The following is a 15251-nucleotide window of genomic DNA, read 5'->3' as shown; positions in this document are numbered from 1 at the left end:
AAACAACACACGAAAAACAGAATCTGTCAAAAACAGAACAGTCTGTAGTAATCTGTAGCTAGCGCAAGATCTGGAACCCCAAAAATTCTAAAATAAATTTCTGGACGTGAGGAATTTATCTATTAATCATCTGCAAAAATAATTAACTAAATAGTACTCTTCAAATAAAAATGACAGCAGTTCTCGTGAGCACTAAAGTTTATGTTTTTACAGCAAGTTCAACAAGACTTTCCCCAAGTCTTCCCAACGGTTCTACTTGGCACAAACACTAATTAAACACAAAAAACACAACCAAAACAGAGGCTAAATAATTTATTTATTGAATAACAGGAAGGATAAATATTGGTTTATCTCCCAACAAGCGCTTTTCTTTAAATCCTTAAAGCTAGGCATTGATAATTTTAATGATGCTCACATGAAAGACAAGAATTGAAGCACAAAGAGAGCATCATAAAACAGGTGACAAACACATATAAGTCTAACATACTTCCTATTCATAGGCATTTTATAGGCAAACAAATTGTCAAGGCATGCAAAAACTAGCATATGCAAGGAAGCGGAAAGAAACAATAGCAATCTCAACATGACGAGAGGTAATTTAGTAACATGAAAATTTCTACCACCATATTTTCCTCTCTCATAATAATTGCATGAGGGATCATAAGAAAATTCAACAAAATAGCTATCACACAAAATATTTTTAACATGATCCATATGCATGCAAAGTTTACACTCTTCCAAAATAGTGGGATTAACATTAACTAAAGTCATGACCTTTCCAAACCCACTTTTATCAAAAAAATCATAAGATTGAACATTCTCCAAATATGTGGGATCTAAAGTTGACACTCTTCCAAACCCACTTTCAATAATACTGCAAACACTGTTATCAATCTCATATTCATCATGGGGCTTAAATAAATTTTCAATATCATAAGAAGAATCACCCCAATCATGATCATTACAACAAGTAGTAGACATAGCAAAACTAGCATCCCCAAGCTTAGGGTTTTGCACATTATTAGCACAATTGACATCAAGAGAATTTATATTAAAATCATTGCAATCATGCTTTTTATTCAAAGATCTATCGTGAATCGCTTCATAAAGTAATTCATCACACTTTACAGATTCACGAATTTCAAGCAAAACTTCATAAAGATAATCTAGTGCACAAAACTCACTAGCAATTGGTTCATCATAATTGGATCTCTTAAAAAGATTAGCAAGTGGATGAGGATCCATAGATCTTAGGTTCTCTGTTTAGTAATAAATAAACAACTATTCCAACCACACGAGCAAATAAGAAATGGGCAAAAAGAGGCCAATAGAGAGGGAGGATAGAGAGAGAGAGAGGGCGAATAAAACGGCAAGGGTGAAGTGGGGGAGAGGAAAACAAGAGGCAAATGTCAAATAATGTAATGCGAGAGATAGGGATTGTGATGGGTACTTGGTATGTTGACTTTTTGCGTAGACTCCCCGGCAACGGCGCCAGAAATCCTTCTTCCTACGTCTTGAGCTTGCGTTGGTTTTCCCCAAAGAGGAAGATATGATGCAGTAGAGTAGCGTAAGTATTTCCCTCAGTTTTTGAGAACCAAGGTATCAATCCAGTAGGAGCCCATGCTCAAGTCCCTCGTACCTGCATAAAGCGATAGCTACTCACAACCAACGCGATTAGGGGTTGTCAATCCCTCCACGGTCACTTACGAGAGTGAGATCTGATAGATATAATATTTTTGGTATTTTTGGTATAAAGATGCAAAGTAAAAAGTAAAGGCAAAGTAAAAAAGCAAAGCAAGATTAAAGTGATGGAGATTGATATGATGAGAATAGACCCGGGGGCCATAGGTTTCACTAGTGGCTTCTCTCAAGAGCATAAGTATTCTACGGTGGGTGAACAAATTACTGTTGAGCAATTGACAGAATTGAGCATAGTTATGAGAATATCTAGGCATGATCATGTATATAGGCATCACGTCCGTGACAAGTAGATCGAAATGATTCTGCATTTACTACTATTACTCCACTCATCGACCACTATCCACCATGCATCTAGAGTATTAAGTTAAAAATAGAGTAACGCCTTAAACAAGATGACATGATGTAGAGAGATAAATTCATGCAATATGAAATAAACCCCATCTTGTTATCCTCGATAGCAACGATACAATACGTGCCTTGCTGCCCCTTCTGTCACTGGGTAAGGACACCGCAAGATCGAACCCAAAGCTAAGCACTTCTCCCATGGCAAGAACTACCAATCTAGTTGGCCAAACCAAACGGATAATTCGAAGAGACTTGCAAAGATAACCAATCATACATAAAAGAATTCAGAGAAGATTCAAATATTATTCATAGATAGACTTGATCATAAACCCACAATTCATCAGTCTCAACAAACACACCGCAAAAAGAAGATTACATCGAATAGATATCCGCAAGAGAGGGGGAGAACTTTGTATTGAGATTCAAAGAGAGAGAAGAAGCCATCTAGCTACTAACTATGGACCCGAAGGTCTGAGGTAAACTACTCACACTTCATCGGAGGGCTAGGATGATGTAGAAGCCCTCCGTGATGACGACCCTCTTCCGGCGGAGCTCCGGAACAGGCCCCAAGATGGGATCTCGTGGATGCAGAAAGTTGCGGCGGTGGAATTAGGTTTTTGGCTCCTCTCTGATCGTTTGGGGGTACGTGTGTATATATAGGAGGAAGAAGTACGCCAGAGGAGCAACGAGAGGCCCACGAGGCAGGGGGCACCCCCCACCCTCGTGACCGCCTCTTTTGTTCCTCGGAGCAGGGTCCAAGTCTCATGGATCACGTTCGGTGAGAAAATCACGTCCTCGAATATTTTATTCCGTTTGGACTCCGTTTGATATTCCGTTTCTTCGAAACACTGAAATAGGCAAAAAAACAGCGATTCTGGGCTGGGCCTCCGGTTAATAGGTTAGTCCCAAAAATAATATAAAAGTGGAAAATAAATCCCAATATAGTCCAAAACAGTAGATAATATAGCATGGAGCAATCAAAAATTATAGATACGTTGGAGACGTATCATCCACCATGCTTAACAGCTTAGAATCGGGACTTCAAAGACGTTTTGAACGTCATGGATCATATGGATGTTCCAGGAGTTGAAGTTAATATTTCAAGAAAATACACGATTTGAGAGATATGAAGTCTCCAACAAGTTCTATAGCTAAAAGATGGAGGAGAATAGCTCAAGCAGTGAGCATGTGTTCAGATTGTCTGGGTACTACAATCGCTTGAATCAAGTGGGAGTTAATCTTCCAGATAAAATAGTGATTGACAAAATTCTCTAGTCACCATCACCAAGTTAGTAGAACTTTGTGATGAACTACCGTATGCAAGGGATGACGAAAACGATTCCCGAGCTTTTCATGATGATGAAATCGATGAAGGTAGAAATCAAGAAAGAGCATCTAGTGTTGATGATTAACAAGACCACTAGTTTCAAAAAAGGGCAAAGGGAAAGAAAGGGAACTTCAAGAAGAACGGCAAGCAAGTTGCTGCTCAAGTGAAGAAGCCCAAGTCTGGACCTAAGCCTGAGACTAAGTGCTTCTACTGCAAAGGGACTGGTCACTAAAAGTGGAACTGCCCCAAGTATTTAGCGGATAAGAAGGATGGCAAAGTGAACAATGCTATATTTGATATACATGTAATTGATGTGTACTTTACTAGTGTTTATAGCAACCCCTCGGTATTTGATACTAGTTCAGTTGCTAAGAGTAGTAACTCAAAATGAGAGTTGCAGAATGAACAGAGACTAGTTGAGGGTGAAGTGATGATGTGTGATGGAAGTGGTTCCAAGATTGATATGATCATCATCGGACACTCCCTATACTTTCGGGATTAGTGTTAAACCTAAATAAATCTTATTTGGTGTTTGCGTTGAGCATGAATATGATTTGATCATGTTTATTGCAAAACAGTTATTCATTTAAGTTAGAGAATAATTGTTGTTCTGTTTACATGAATAAAACCTTCTATGGTCATACACCCAATGAAATGGTTCGTTGGATCTCGATCGTAGTGATACACATATTCATAATATTGAAGCCAAAAGATGCAAAGTTAATAATGATAGTGCAACTTATTCGTGGCACTGCCATTTAGGTCATATTGGTGTAAAGCGCATGAAGAAACTCCATGCTGATGGGCTTTTGGAATCACTTGATTATGAATCATTTTGATGCTTGCGGACCATGCCTCATGGGCAAGATGACTAAGACTCCGTTCTCTGGAACAATGGAGCGAGCAACTGACATATTGGAAATAATACATACTGATGTATGCAGTCCGATGAGTGTTGAGGCTCGCGACGGGTATCGTTATTTTCTGACCTTCACAGATGATTTGAGCAGATATGGGTATATCTACTTGATGAAACATAAGTATGAAACATTTGAAAAGTTCAAAGAACTTCAGAGTGAAGTGGAGAATCATCATAACAAAAATAAAAGTTTCTACGATATGATCACAGAAGTAAAATATTTGAGTTACGAGTTTGGCCTTCAGTTAAAACAATGTGAAATAGTTTCACTACTCACGCCACCTGGAACACCACAGTGTAATGGTGTGTCCGAACATCATAACGATCTATGAACACTACTTTATTAGATATGGTGCGATCTATGATGTCTCTTACCGATTTACCACTATCGTTTTGGGGTTATGCATTAGAGACAACTACATTCACGTTAAATAGGGCACCATATAAATCCGCTGAGACGACACCGTATGAACTATGGTTTGGCAAGAAACCTAAGCTGTCGTTTCTTAAAGTTTGAGGTTGCAATGCTTATGTGAAAAAGTTTCAACCTGATAAACTCAAACCCAAATCGGAGAAGTGCATCTTCATAGGATACCCAAAACAAAATGTTGGGTACACCTTCTATCACAGATCCGAAGGCAAGATATTCATTGCTGATAATGGATCCTTTCTAGAGAAGGAGTTTCTCTCGAAAGAAGTGAGTGGGAGGAAAGTAGAACTTGATGAGGTAACTGTACCTGCTCCCTTATTGGAAAGTAGTTCATCACAGAAATATGTTCATATGACTACTACACCAATTAGTGAGGAAGCTAATGATGATGATCATGTAACTTTAGATCAAGTTACTACCAAACCTCGTAGGTAAACCAGAGTGAGATCCGCACTAGAGTGGTACGGTAATCATGTTCTGGAGGACATGTTTCTTGACCATGACAAACCTACAAACTATGAGGAAGCGATGATGAGCCCAGATTCCGCAAAATGGCTTGAGGCCATGAAATCTGAGATGAGATCCATGTATGAGAACAAAGTATGGACTTTGATTGACTTGCCATTGATCGACGAGCCATTGAGATTAAATGGATCTTCAAGAGGAACACGGACGCTGATAATAGTGTTACTATCTACAAAGCTAGAATTGTCGCAAAAGGTTTTTGACAAGTTCAAGGTGTTGACTACGATGAGAGTTTCTCACTCATATCGATGCTTAAGTCTATCCGAATCATGTTAGCAATTGCCGCATTTTATGAAATCTGGCAAATGGATAAAGAAAACTGCATTCCTTAATGGATTTATTAAAGAAGAGTTGTATATGATGCAACTAGAAGGTTTTGTCAATCCTAAAGGTGCTAACAAAATATGCAAGCTCCAGCGATCCATCTATGGACTGGTGCAAGCATCTCGGAGTTGGAATATACGCTTTGATAAATTGATCAAAGCATATAGTTTTATACAGACTTACGATGAAGCCTGTTGTCGGTGTCAAAATCGGCGGATCTCGGGTAGGGGGTCCCGAACTGTGCGTCTAGGCCGGATGGTAACAGGAGGCAGGGGACACAATGTTTTACCCAGGTTCGGGCCCTCTTGATGGAGGTAAAACCCTACGTCCTGCTTGATTAATATTGATGATATGGGTAGTACAAGAGTAGATCTACCATGAGATCAGAGAGGCTAAACCCTAGAAGCTAGCCTATGGTATGATTGTATGTTTTCCTACGGACTAAAACCCTCCGGTTTATATAGACACCGGAGAGGGTTAGGGTTACACAAGGTCGGTTACAAAGGAGGAGATATCCATATCCGTATTGCCTAGTTTGCCTTCCACGCCAAGTAGAGTCCTATCCGGACACGAGACGAAGTCTTCAATCTTGTATCTTCATAGTCTATCAGTCCGGCCAAAGGATATAGTCCGGTTGTCCAGAGACCCCCTAATCCAGGACTCCCTCAGTAGTCCCTGAACCAGGCTTCAATGACGATGAGTCCGGCGCGCAGTATTGTCTTCGGCATTGCAAGGCCGGTTCCTCCTCCGAATACATCACAGAAGAATTTGAATACGAGGATAGTGTCCGACCCTGCAACATAAGTTCCACATACTTCCGTAGAGAGAATAATATTTTCGCAAATCTAATTTGCTGACTTGTTTTGACAGTATGACGTTATGTCATGGCCCGGCGATTATTCGAACCGTTTCCTTTAACTAGCCCCGCACATAATGCGAGGCAGTTTTTCGACACGTCTTGTCAAAGCAGATATCGTGTCCCCTTATTATGGGATTCTCATCAATAAGGGCATGGGTAACCCAACCACGCCATCGATTACGGTGCTTGGGGGATAAGCGAGTTTTACCAGGCTAGTGGGGACGCTTAGTTTCGTCTGCCCATATAAAGGGATAAGGATTCACCTTTCTATCCACTCCTTCTTCCTCCTTTGCTCATCCGTTTTCGCACACTCGAGCTCTAGCGCCCAAGTCTGCACTTCCCACCTCAACCTTCTCCAACCATGTCCGGAGCGGGAGGCAGGTGGATGGTCTCCTCCGTCGCGGAGGGAGACGTCAAGAAGCTGCGCAGAGCTGGATACTTAGCTGCGAATATCGCGCATCGGCTGCCCGCCGTGGGGCAGATCGTCCCTACCCCGGAACCTCACGAGAGGGTAGTTTTCCTCCACCACTTCCTCCGCGGACTGGGGTTTCCCCTCCATCCATTCGTCTATGGTCTCATGTTCTACTACGGGCTGGACTTTCATGATCTGGCCCCGAACTTCGTCCTCAACATTTTGGCGTTTATCGTTGTGTGCGAGGCCTTCCTCCGCATCCGACCCCACTTTGGCCTGTGGTTAAAGACCTTCAATATCAAGCCGAAGGTGGTACGAGGCAAACAAGCAGAATGCGGCGGAGCCATGGTGGGCAAGATGCCTAACGTTATATGGCTTGAAGGCTCCTTTGTGGAGACAATAAAGGGATGGCAATCGGCGTGGTTCTACATCACCGAGCCGCGCGACGCCAAATGGGCGATAGCCCCCGAGTTTCGATCCGGATTCCCTACACGGCTCACTTCCTGGAAAGAGAAGGGCTTGTCGTGGGGTTCATCGGTGGAGCTGGATGGACTCCAGAAATGTATCTGGAGTATGGCAAGCAAGAAGCTCAAGCTTGTCAACATAGTCCATGTTATGCTCATCCGCCGGATCCTCCCGTGTCAACAACAGGATTTTAACTTGTGGGAATTCAACTTGGCCCGGCACCAGACTCTGAGCAAGATCTTTGATACGACACACAAGGACGTCTGGAAGGTGCTGTTCAAGGGCACCGAGGTCCCGCCTTCTCTTGCCGAGGACCGCGGACTAAGCGCAAAGCGCCTAGCGCGTTCGGTGAGTTTAATACGTCCTGTAGGACATTTATTTCCCCTAGCTTAATCATGCGCGGGGCCTAATCTCCATGCCTTTGACAGGACTAGGTGGAGATGTCGGGGCAGATTAACTGTCCGGCCCCTTTGCCCGAAGACACTGCGGACGCTCTCCTGATGGAGATGCTGACTCTGGCTCCTTACAAGGTGCCGGAGAAGACCAAGAAGGCCAAGGGAACCCGAAAGAGTTCTCGGCGCCAGGTGTTATCAGACTCATCGTCTGATAACTCTGCGGCACACTCCTCCCCCGAAGACGAGGAGGAAGAAGAAGATGCTCCCCTTCCAGGCGGGGGAGACAAGAAAAGGAAGGTCGTCCCGACTGTGGGGGCCGAAGGGTCCAAGAAGGGAAGGACTCTCCTTCCGGACAGCTCCACCGCCGCCGATGAAGACGAAGACGAGTGGTTGCCCAGGGCCAAGCCCCTCGGGAGATTGTAAGTATTCGGGTACCAGAGTAACTCATAGTATTCCTTTGTCGCACTGCTTTCCCTAACACCGAACACAATTATGCAGGCCGCCACGAGCCAGTATCAATGTATCATTGGATGGCTCCCTGGGCTCGTCGGACATGGATAGCGATCCAGTCCTGACTGCCACCTCCCCTCATCCTGCTGACGATGCCGAGGTGCTGTCTCAAGAGGCACCGGGTCAAGGGGAGACAGTCCTGGAGGCGCCTCAAGGCGACCTTCCGGACTCCGGGAGCCGAGGGGACAGGGCCCCTGAGAGCTCCGAGTTCGGCCCTCAGCCGAACACCACGCCGGAACCTCCAGTGGTTCCGGGCTCGGGCAAGAGGCCTCCTTCTAAGAGGGGCAAGACGCCTGTGCTGGTGACCTCTGTCCATCCAGAGGTGCCAGACAATCTACTGGAAGCGCTTCGCATCGCTTCCATCGACGAGGAGCACCGCACTATCATGAGTGCGGTGATCCAGAAGGTTCGGTCCGCCAAGAGCGGATTGACTGAAGCCTGTGCCAGCCTTCTAATAGGCTTTGAGGTAAGTGTTTTAAAATATAGGAAAAATATTACCGCATAGACAGTAGCCCCTGATGCTTTGTTCGGTGTTCACAAAGAAAAGCCGAACAGAGGATCAAATAATATCGCAGGAGTCTAATATAAGTATGTCAATATGCATATGCAGGCTTCATTGCTGGCGTCCGCCGCACTGACTGCGGAGGTCGCCGTACTGAAGCAGGACCTCGAGGGGTCCAGGAAAGAGCTCGGCCTTGTCAAGAGGCATCTCGAGGAGAACAAGGGTAAGTAATACCTTGTCTATAGATATGTATATATAAAAGAAGACGTGATTGCAAAATGACAGGATCATCGTATATTCGCCAGGGGCCATGACCGAGGTGGCGACCCTGAAGCAAGCGCTAACCAAGGCCGAAGATAACGCGGCCAAGGAGCACACCGAGCGAGAGAAGCACGAGGCTCGAGTGGGCGAGGTGCAGCAAGAGCTCTAGGCTCTCGTGGCGAAGCATGAGGCGTTGGAGCTTGACTCAAAGACGCGGGAGTCTGAGCTTGCCGTGGCCCTCGAGAGCGCAAAAAGTGCCAAGGCCGAAGCCCAAAGGGCCCTCCAGGAGATCGACGCAATGAAGAAGATAGCGATGGGTAAGGCTTTCTATAAGCAAAGCAAGCATATAAAAGTAAATTACCGATTACTTACCCGAATCCGGAGCTCTCCAGGAGCATTCGCAGATTTGCCCCGCAGCGTGTCCGATGCCGCACAATTTTACCAGGCCGAGGATGGAAGCTCAACGGAGAAGCTGTTCTGGTCTCAGTATGCTGAGGCCGAACACCCGGTGCCAATGAGCGACCAGCTGAAGCAGATGGTCGAGCTACATAAGGCGGCCGATCAGGCCATGAAGGGCTTTATAGTCCGGCTGTGGCCTGGCGACGCCCTTTTGAACAGCTTCTTCGGCCTGGTGAGGCGGCTTGTGGATGCCTGTCCGCGGCTGGAGGTCGTCAAGCGATCTGTCTGCATTGAGGGTGCATGCCGGGCTTTCGCCCGTGTGAAATTGCAGTGGGTCAAGCTAGACGCCGTGAAGCTGATCAAGGAGGGGCCGCCGGAGGGCAAGGAGCACCGCCACCCCGAGATGTACTACGAGGGTGTTCTGTTGGGTGCCCGTCTCATAGCGGACGAGTGTTCAAAAGATGTAATATTTGAGTGAGACTTGCTCATTTTATCCTGTATTTACGAAAACTTGTCTCATATGCGCTATGCAACGCTTGTTTGAATTTAAAATATTACCTTCTGTTTGGCCGTTTATCAATCTGAGAGATGGCTAGTCCTCGGCTTCTGCCCCCATGCCACGAGTGCTGGGGTGTTCGGGATAAACCTGAGCACTCTTGTTCCCATATTTGGGTCCTTCGAGGGAGGTGCTCAGCACAACGAACAAGGCAACCGGACTAATAATGCTTTATCACTCTCACTGAGCCATAGAATTCTATAATTTTAAATTTCGGCGAAGCCCCTCGTATTCGGAAGGCCGAATTCGGGGCGCGATACACGCCTTTAACCCGGACAGGGCCGGCCCCTCGCCCTAAGCGGCATAAGTCTTTAGGGACTCGAAAACCTCGCCGAACAGCGACCAGTCTCTCGCCTTATCATGACAGTCAGTTTTAGCTTTCTCTATTGAGGTGCTAAGCCCGACAGAACCGGGGCACAGAACCGGGGCACAATCGCAGTAGTTCTCCTAGCGCTACCTTAGCCGATGGAGCGGAACGTAAGGTACCAAAACATAGGAGCCGGGCAAACCCAACATTTGACTAAAGACATGATTCGGAGCTGATGCATATAATGCTATAAGTTCGGGGTGCCGCACTTGTGAAAGTGTTCGGACTTTTCACACCATGTTGTGGGGTACGTAAGCCCCTGGTGTATTTGCCGTACCAAAGTGTACGGTTGCAAGGCATCGTTAATGAACACACATATATATAACAAGAATGCAATAATAGTCGTGATGTTATGCATTGTTTATTTAAAAAGGTGCGTTAAAGCAGAATGATACAGATAGTGCGATAAGCAAAGAGTGGGACTATGTCCCTTCCAAGGGCAAGCTGAGTAATAGTATTAAATTAAATATCTCGCTCAGTATTGTAACCCACCTGGGAATTCCGTGGTGTGACGTAGCTTTCTGCCTCCTTGGTTGCTGCATCATGTGTTCGGCAATAGTGCTGTCGGACAGGGTTTTCAGAGATTAAGGTCCTGAAAGAAGAGAAAAATAACCAAACGGGAAGCCCCTAGTGTGGTTTAAGCCGCGTCTTGGGGCGTGCCACAGTGCCCCCTCCCCACCTGTGCCCATGGTATTTTTAATGCGTAATTATGTACGCGTGGCACGAGCTTCGCTGTTTGGCTGGGACTGGGGTGGCCATCGTATTGCTACGCGAGCTCAGATCGCGCCAGGCGGTCTATTTGCCGATTGCTCCGAGCGCGCTTGAAGGTGTCCGGGCTTTGAAGCGCCGAACTGGTCGATTGCCTTGAGAGGCTGCTTTGCGCTTCTGCTACGAGGGCCGCGGTGTGCTCCTCTATTTGGAGAGAGCGTTCTGTGTTTCCATTGACTATAATAACTCTGCGAGGTCCTGGCATCTTGAGCTTGAGGTATGCATAATGCGGTACAACATTGAATCTAGCAAATGCGGTTCGCCCGAGCAGCGCGTGATAACCACTGCGGAACGGGACTATATCGAAGATTAACTCTTCGCTCCGGAAGTTATCCGGGGATCCGAAGACCACTTCCAGTGTAATTGAGCCTGTGCAATGGGCCTCTACACCTGGAATGACGCCTTTAAAGATCGTTTTTGTGGGTTTGATCCTTGAGGGGTCTATACCCATTTTGCGCACTGTGTCCTGATAAAGCAGGTTCAGGCTGCTATCGCCATCCATAAGGACTCGAGTGAGGTGAAATCCGTCAACGATTGGGTCTAGGACCAGTGCGACGAATCCACCATGACGGATACTAGTGGGGTGGTCCCTGCGATCGAAGGTGATCGGACAAGAGGACCAAGGGTTGAACTTTGGGGCGACTGACTCCAACGCATATACGTCCCTGAGCGCACGCTTCCGCTCCCTCTTGGGGATGTGGGTTGCGTATATCATGTTCACCGTCTGCACCTGCGGGGGAAATCTCTTTTGTCCTCCGGTGTGCGGATACCGGGGCTCCTCCTCGTCATCGCTATGCGGCCCCTTGTCCTTGTTTTCAGCAATTAACTTGCCGGCCTGCTTGAACAACCAACAATCCCTGTTGGTGTGATTGGCTGGCTTGTCTGGGGTGCCGTGTATTTGACATGAGCGATCGAGTATACGGTCCAAGCTGGACGGACCCAGTGTACTTTGTTTGAATGGCTTTTTCCGCTGACCGGGTTTAGAGCCTTTGAATCCGGCATTGACTGCCGTATCCTCGGTATTTTCGCCGTTAATGCGGCGCTTATGTTTGTTGCGACGTGACCTGCTATTGCCGTCCCTGGTATCGGAGGTACCATGGTTCTTTGATATGTTATTACTGCGAGCCAGCCAGCTGTCTTCTCCCGCACAAAAGCGGGTCATGAGCGTCGTGAGAGCTGCCATAGATTTCGGCTTTTCCTGACCAAGGTGCCGGGCTAGCCACTCGTCTCGGATGTTGTGTTTGAAAGCCGCTAGGGCCTCTTCGTCCGGACAGTCGACAATTTGATTTTTGTTTGTTAGGAACCGAGTCCATAATTGCCTGGCCGATTCTTCTGGCTGTTGAATTATGTGGCTCAAGTCATCGGCATCTGGTGGCCGCACATAAGTGCCCTGAAAGTTGTCGAGGAATGCAGCTTCCAGATCTTCCCAACAGCTGATGGACTCGGCTGGCAAGCTGTTAAGACAATGCCGCGCTGGTCCTTTGAGCTTTAGTGGGAGGTATTTGATGGCGTGTAAGTTGTCACCGCGGGCCATGTGGATGTGGAGGAGGAAATCCTCGATCCATACTGCGGGATCTGTTGTGCCGTCATATGATTCAATATTTACAGGTTTGAAACCTTCTGGGAATTGATGATCCATTACTTCGTATGTGAAGCATAAGGGGTGTGCGGCGCCTCTGTATTGGGCTATATCGCGATGCAGCTCGAATGGGTCTTGCCCGCTGTGTTCGGCCCGGCAGGATTTGCTTTTACTGTATCCGGCGTGACGTTTGCCGTCTCGCAGAGTTGTGCACCCTCGTGATCCGTAGATCGATCTTGCATGCTTTGCTTTTGTTGGGGAACGTAGTAATTTCAAAAAAAAATCCTACGCACATGCAAGATCATGGTGATGCATAGCAACAAGAGAGGAGAGTGTTGTCTACGTACCCTCGTAGACCGAAAGCGGAAGCGTTAGCACAACGCGGTTGATGTAGTCGTACGTCTTCACGATCCGACCGATCCAAGTACCGAACGTACGGCACCTCTGAATTCAGCACACATTCAGCTCGATGACGTCCCCCGAACTCCGATCCAGCAGAGCTTCACGAGAGAGTTCCGTCAGCACGACGGCGTGGTGATGGTGATGATCTTGCTACCGACGCAGGGCTTTGCCTAAGCACTGCTACGATATGACCGAGGTGGAATATGGTGGAGGGGGGCACCGCACACGGCTGGGAGAGATCAACTGATCAACTTGTGTGTCTAGAGGTGCCCCCTGCCCCTGTATATAAAGGAGCAAGGGGGGAGGCTGGCCGGCCCTCTATGGGCGCGCCAGGAGGAGGAGTCCTCCTCCTAGTAGGAGTAGGACTCCCCTTTCCTACTCCTACTAGGAGAAGGAAAGGAAGGACGAGAAGGAGAAGGAAGGAGAAGGAGGAAAAAGAGGAAAGGGGGGCCGGCCCCCTAGTCCAATTCGGTTTGGGCTAGGGGGGCCGCGCGCCCTGCCTCCTCTCTTCCACCACTTGGCCCATGAGGCCCATTACTTCTTCCTTGTATTCCCATAACTCCCCGGTACCCCCGAAAATACCCGAATCACTCAGAACCTTTCCGATGTCCGAATATAGTTGTCCAATATATCGATCTTTATGTCTCAACCATTTCAAGACTCCTCGTCATGTCCCCGATCTCATCCGGGACTCCGAACTACCTTCGGTACATCAAATCACATAAGCTCATAATACAATCGTCACCGAAACTTTAAGCGTGCAGACCCTACGGGTTCGAGAACTATGTAGACATGACAGAGACATGTCTCCGGTCAATAACCAATAGCGGAACCTGGATGCTCATATTGGCTCCCACATATTCTACGAAGATCTTTATCGGTCAGAGCGCATAACAACATACGTTGTTCCCTTTGTCATCGGTATGTTACTTGCCCGAGATTCGATCGTCGGTATCTCAATACCTAGTTCAATCTCGTTACCGGCAAGTCTCTTTACTCGTTCCATAATACATCATCCCGCAACTAACTTATTAGTTGCAATGCTTGCAAGGCTTAAGTGATGTGCATTACCGAGAGGGCCCAGAGATACCTCTCCGACAATCAGAGTGACAAATCCTAAGCTCGAAATACGCCAACCCAACAAGTACCTTCAGAGACACCTGTAGAGCACCTTTATAATCACCCAGTTATGTTGTGACGTTTGGTAACACACAAAGTGTTCCTCCGGTAAACGGGAGTTGCATAATCTCATAGTCATAGGAACATGTATAAGTTATGAAGAAAGCAATAGCAACAAACTAAACGATCAAGTGCTAAGCTAATGGAATGGGTCAAGTCAATCACATCATTCTCCTAATGATGTGATCCCGTTAATCAAATGACAACTCATGTCTATGGCTAGGAAACATAACCATCTTCGATTAACGAGCTAGTCAAGTAGAGGCATACTAGTGACACTCTATTTGTCTATGTATTCACACATGTATTATGTTTCCGGTTAATACAATTCTAGCATGAATAATAAACATTTATCATGATATAAAGAAATAAATAATAACTTTATTATTGCCTCTAGGGCATATTTCCTTCAGTCTCCCACTTGCACTAGAGTCAATAATCTAGATTACATAGTAATGACTATAACACCCATGGAGCTTTGGTGCTGATCATGTTTTGCTCGTGGAAGAGGCTTAGTCAGCGGGTCTGCAACATTCAGATCCGTATGTATCTTGCAAATTTATATGTCTCCCACTTGGTCTAAATCCCAAATGGAATTGAAGCGTCTCTTGATGTGCTTGGTTCTCTTGTGAAATCTAGATTCCTTCGCCAAGGCAATTGCACCAGTATTGTCACAAAATATTTTCATTGGACCCGATGCACTAGGTATGACACCTAGATCGGATATGAACTCCTTCATCCAGACTCCTTCATTTGCTGCTTCTGAAGCAGCTATGTACTCCGCTTCACATGTAGATCCTGCCACGACGCTTTGTTTAGAAATGCACCAACTGTCAACTCCACTGTTCAATATAAACACATATCCGTTTTGCGATTTAGAATCGTCCGGATCAGTGTCAAAGCTTGCATCAACGTAACCATTTATGATGAGCTCTTTGTCACCTCCATATATGATAAACATATCCTTAGTCCTTTTCAGGTACTTCAGGATGTTCTTGACCGTTGTCCAGTGATCCACTCCAGGAT

This window comes from Triticum dicoccoides, chromosome 1A (genome assembly GCF_002162155.2).
Source record: "Triticum dicoccoides isolate Atlit2015 ecotype Zavitan chromosome 1A, WEW_v2.0, whole genome shotgun sequence".
Lineage (NCBI taxonomy): Eukaryota > Viridiplantae > Streptophyta > Magnoliopsida > Poales > Poaceae > Triticum > Triticum dicoccoides.
This window is presented reverse-complemented; position numbering follows the sequence as displayed.